The 6,020-nt window shown below is 41.1% G+C and overlaps 1 protein-coding gene across 1 annotated transcript in view; it reads right to left on the bottom strand.

Annotated features, from left to right (window-relative positions):
- Positions 1–5,540: 5,540 nt before the first annotated feature.
- The window catches only part of SNX1 (sorting nexin 1), an 18,377-nt gene continuing 17,897 nt past the window's right edge, over positions 5,541–6,020 (bottom strand). Inside the window, exon 15 of the mRNA XM_053464742.1 lies at positions 5,541–6,020. This exon is cut by the window's right edge and continues 76 nt beyond it. The gene's annotated coding sequence lies outside the window, so the exon portion shown is untranslated.

A 6,020-nucleotide genomic window follows, 5' to 3' on the forward strand; every position in this document is an offset into this window, starting at 1 on the left:
ACGGCCCGAGAGCCTGGCTGCAGAGATAAGCTGCAGCTCCACCAGATAGGCCGTGTACAGGGTTAACCCTGTGTATGCTGTATATCGGCACTTTGCGGGTTAACCCTGGGTAATCCCGAGGTGTTACGGCTAGGTGTCTGTTATGTGAGCGCCGGGTGATAACATACAACGCGTGGCCCCCAATTCGCTTTCCTGGACAGCCTAGCGTAAGAATGCATTCAAAAGCAACCCGGCCACCACCATGATAAACAATGTATTTGTGGAATTCAGGGACCCGGGCAGCAGGGTTTGAATGGCGAGCGGCTACAGGGGAGGACTGGCGCCTTCGGGGCAATTACAGCTGAACCCCTGCTCCCCGCCAATATACTAACACACTTACTGTAACACAACACACATATCGTATAGACTCGCTCCAAAACATTGTATGAAGAGCTGTGTAAATATAAATAAAACAATAATTCTCTCACACTTTTTCTAATGATTGTTTTCCCTATAACTGTGAGGAAGAGACCTCTGAGGCCCCAAAAAGCTTATGTAACTTATGTAACATCTTTTTCTATGCAATAAAAGCAAATCAAATATGACTGAAGACCATTTTCTCTTGGGCTAAAACAGCTACATAAACTGAGCACTGGGGATGCATGTGTCATTAGCTCACCTCAGACACTCTGTCACCCTGGGCCATTACTGCTGTGAGTTTGCGCTCCCTTTCCAGGGGTGGCCCTTACAGTCTGGGCCTCATGGTCACCCTAGCCAGGAAGGCAATCGCTGGGTATACTGTCAGATAGACAAACACTGTATACGGTGTATCAGGAATGCTAATGTTTACTTAATGTTGTGTCAGGGAGTCTAGCCGTGTGACTGGAGTGTGAAAAATAATAATCATGTTGTGCAAACTGTTAGAAATATAAAGTGTGTCATGTGAGGGAAAATACGACTTGTTTATTACCAGAGAACTGTTTTGCATCGTCAGTGGCGCACTTTGTCCTATAACCTCTTCTTATAAGGCGCTATTTCCTTTGCGTTTAACGTCAGTTTCAAGAACGGGCCATAAGACATTTAAAAAGAAAATTTAAGGCAAACTTTATTGGGGTGAGACGGGATTCCATTATGGGTTAATGGGCAGGAGGCTTCCGATATCTGGTGCACATGCTGCCTCCGTGTAAACCCATCCTTACCACCTCCGCACACATCCCCACACGCAGAGCCATACATGGGGCCGAGAAATCCATGCTGCCCCAGACACGCACCTCTGCCAGGGCCAGCCTCCGGCACCTGAATCAGGATGGCGGCAGCAGCTGCCGCATTGCTACCTGTCCAGTTTTGAACCTCACAGTCTGGTTCTAGGTGACAGTGTCTGGGAGGTAGGGGGTCACCGCCATGTAACGCAACACAGAGTGAACATGTCCTGTGTGCAGGGGGGATTAGAGACGGATCTATGGTTCCAGAGCAAACGTCTTCCGGAACTATAAAGATCCAACTTTGAAGCATATGAACAGCGGGCAGCATGCTTTGTGTCAGATTATTGTGATTAATCCTATGGAGGAGTATTTAGAATATTCCTAGGAATGCCTGTAAATCCTCCATATAATCATCCCCTCATTCCACCTACTGCCCTATATAATCCTGCCATTGCTATAGCTCCATATAACCCTTTCTCCTTTAAGATCATAAAACATGAGATCACGCCACCCGGTTCTCCATATAACCTCTCCATATAGCTCCATAATACCCGTCACTTCTTAGCATTTCACAGCGCAAGATATACGCTCTCAGTAGTTGTTTCTGTTGCTTACCGTAACCTCTGTATAATTGATACTCTTCACAGCAATTTCCTGGATGGCGCTCCGTGCCTCCGGATCTGAATGGGTAATTGTGGAGTCGGAGGCACACACTGCACTCTCTGCCTGAGCAAAATAAGGGGGTTACTGTGTCCTTGCGTCTGGCTGCACACAGGGGCAGGAAGAAGGCTGCTGTTACTGGCACGTAGACACTGCTTGCTTGTCTGCAGGTGTGCGCAAGCCATTTGGGCTGCATTTTGAACACGGACAGGTTAAAATGACATGCTCTGGGTGCTAACGTATCGCATACAAATAGTTAAATGGTAGATATAGTAAGTGGTTTCTGTCAATAACATATAAACTCACGTTACCTAAAGACGCCATAAGAACACCCTGTCCTGATTCGCACACCTATAAACATGACTCTGTTCTCTGGGAGCTGCTGCCTGATCCACATCGTCTAAACAATCTCTACCAAGAGGCTTGCAGACAGCCTGCTAAACCAAAGGCCGACAGAAGGATCTCAGTGCAACCTGAAATACCATGAATGATGAAAGAGTCCATTATAGGCCGGAGTAGAAGGTATAAACAAGAGTAATGGAAAAACAGAGCATTAAATCAAATAACACGAGTACTAGATGGTCGCATAACAGAACAATGACAATGTGATACTTCAAAACTATCAAAAAACTGGTATTTTGCGATGACGACATGAAATGTGGTGCACGTTATGCATAAATATTTGTTGGGTTTTAAGCCAAAAATGGTACTAAATTAACCCAGATCCTATGAGGTGGTATCGTATCCGACTGTATAGTGCTGGCTGGTCGGTTTATACATCCAGGTTTTAAGGCATTGTGTTGATTGTACGCTTGTTTTGTTAAACCGCTTTCTGTAGCAATGCACACTATTTGCATTGCTTTACCTACGTGTCCAAACATGGCTGCGTGATATATTTACATACCTGTGTGCAAAAAAGGATACAAAGGAACTACAGCTACAAACTTCATGTTTCTGTATCCTGGAACTAATAATGATGGAAATAGTTCATGTCTATTTTACACGCATGGTTTGCTAATTTTTTACCACTTTATTGAATAATTGTCATTTTCCAGGTCTTTATCCTAACTGCTGCACTTCTGCTTTGTGACTCTAGCGTTTTGCAGAACACAATGAATCGCTCCCGGTCAGCCTTCCTGATTTGTTATGGCTTTATGGGTCTCGTTTCTCACATTCTTACAAATAACAGCCCCATTAGCACTAGAAATGTCATCCAGATACAGTATACTACCCCTTAGACCTACAGACTTACCATTGACTTGCATTTTCTCAATATATTTTTCAACTAAGTGTTTAATTCACCGTGCGTCAGAGTGAAGAACAATTTTGTGCCCATTGTGTGAAAATAGGATAACATCAGTGGAAACCTAACACTCAAGCAAAGCTGCTGATCATCAATGGAGAAGGAATATCTAGGTAAACCAACCTAAGATGGGAGTTTAGAAATAATCGAAGTATTGATGTAATAAGACCACTTCTTAACATTTTCTCACCATTCAGCAGTCAGGGTTTGAAATGTCCTTTCGCTTTGCCGGTGTGTGTTGGTATGTGTGAGAATCAAGCTGTTGAAACGTCGCTAGTGCTGCAGACGGCTTGATTCACACACCACCACCGGCAAAGGAAAAGGATATTTCTGCATATTTCTCTGCTCATCACCTGGCTTTGACTCACAAAGTTGTAGAGATGTGATCAGGGATTGAGGGTTGGTTACTGCAGAGTTCCTGACTCAGACACATAAGGTCAGATGCTATTTGTGCTACATCAGCACCAGCATATATATATATATATATATATATATATATATATATATATATATATATATATATATATATATATATATATATATATATATATATGCGAAAGATAAAGGTGGCCTTTTAGCCTCTTTCAAAACAAAACAAAATAATTTGAGGGAAGCTGATGAGGTGGGTGGCATGTATTCTGTGGAAGAATTTGTTAGCATATTTGCTGGGTAAAACAATATATTTTTTTATTTTTTTTAAATAAGTAAAAAAAAAAAAAAAATGTATAGTTTGGATTGGGTACTCTAAGTAAGAAAATTAAAGGTACAATAAAAATGTTGAAAAGCTCTTGTCCTCACATGAATATTTTATATATTTTGCTCACAAGTCCATTACGTCTGCAGATCCATTGGTCACGGTAAGGTTGCCGCTTTTGGTCCCGGGGCATGTGTGGCTTTGTCATTCTAAAAAGCTGGCCAGACAATTGATTTTCACTGATCAGGTGGATGCTCATGACCCTTGACAAACACATAGTGTATGACATATGTTTATGACAAAATATTCTGTCTTCGTCTACCACAGTGGTTGCATCAACCTCCCTGTAAATAAACTGATATTGGCACAGAAGTCTAGCGCGATGTAAGCCTTCTCTAGGCTGGTGCTGATGTAGCACAAATAGTGTCTGACCTTATGGTGTCTGAGTCAGGAACTCTGCAGCAACCAACCCTCAATCCCTGATCACATCTCTACAACTTTGTGAGTCAAAGCCAGGTGATGAGCAGAGAAATATGCAAAAATATCCTTTTCCTTTGCCGGTGGTGGTGTGTGTGAATCAAGCTGTCTGCAGCACTAGCGACGTTTCAACAGCTTGATTCTCACACATCTTTCTATCTTTTATTATACACAGGTGCATATTATACCCAATATTTTATGATAAACACACACACCACTAATTAGATTGGCTAACTCAACGCACCATTGGAACGCAGAAGGGATGGGAGTGATAAAGGGCCTCTGTACGACTATGAAGATATTCCATAAAAAATCAGCTGTTTCCAGCTACAATACTCATTTACAACATTAACATCTACACAGCATTTCTGATCCATTCCATTTTAACAGTTTCTTCCAAAAAAAAAAAAAATAATGAAAATTCTAAGTGACCCTAAACTTTTGAGCAGTAGTGTGTATATGTTTTTGTGGGGGGGCCCGCTTACAACGTTCTAAGGGTCCCATATGTCCTTGACCCACCCCTGGTGATGGATCATGTTTTTTTTCCCGCATTCGCATTGTAAAATGTTGTTAGTTGTTAATCATTTTTATGTGAATGAAAATGTCATTTAAAAAAAAAAAAAGGAACAGAAAGTATTGTCTTCTTGATTCTTTCACAATCCGAGTTATGTTGGATCATAACTTCTGTCTGAAACAAAAAGTCTACTGGTGGGCGTCCATTTCGGAAATACCTCCAGATATTCAAGGGCTTCAAATAACTAAAATAAAAAATACTTTTCACCGTTACCTATCCACTCTGTATAACTTCAGATTTAGACTGTGTGATAAGACTTTCCTTTTTCTCATACTACTCCTGGTAATGTAAATGGAGTTGTGTACTTGTGTGGACAGCTGTGTTAGTACTCTCCATAAGCCTTACAGCTGAGACAATCCTCTGGGATCAAAGCACCATCTCGAGGATGTCGGGTTGTTTGTAATGCAGAATGTGCCCATGTAGACTGTGGCAGAGCGGTGGCGAGGTACATTTTAAACTAACAATGTATGTAACAGATCATGTTGAACAAAGAGTGAAAATGAAACCAGGGTATTTTTTTTTTTGGTTTATTGGATAAATGTGGTTCTTACAGAATAGAAATGCTCTGTTCTGTGTCACAGCCCCCCTCCCCCCCAAAAAATAATATACAATATATATTTATATTAATAAACCCTCCCACTGAACTACTAGTTATTTTTTTGTCTTTTGAGTTTTTGTTGCAGAAAGCCCTGAAGATTATTTTAATAAGAAAATATATGTAGAAGTTAAACAGCAAATATACAGAAGGAAAGTTAACAGGTGCACATGTGTACTGAAGTGCTGGGAATAAGAGTCTGAAGTCTCTGGGCATTAACCCTGCCTGCTGAGCAGGACTAGGTATGGGACTGAAGCTAAGGAAACTTACATTAGTCCACGTAAAAGGCATCTATGCAATCTTAATTCTTTCGTGCTGAAACGGCCAGCGATGTATTTCTGGCACTTCCAAACAAGGGTTTGAAACAAGATTTCCTACCTCTACAACATCAGTCAGATGTGGAAGGGGAATGAGATTGTGAAACCTTAGTCTTTAAAAGGCAAGGAGGTATAATATATTTATTTATATACTTAAAAAAAAAAAAAAAGAAAGAAAGAAAGAAAAAAAATCCATGGCACAAGAGATGTCAGTCCTTT

The sequence above is a fragment of the Spea bombifrons genome, chromosome 4 (genome assembly GCF_027358695.1).
Source record: "Spea bombifrons isolate aSpeBom1 chromosome 4, aSpeBom1.2.pri, whole genome shotgun sequence".
NCBI lineage: Eukaryota > Metazoa > Chordata > Amphibia > Anura > Pelobatidae > Spea > Spea bombifrons.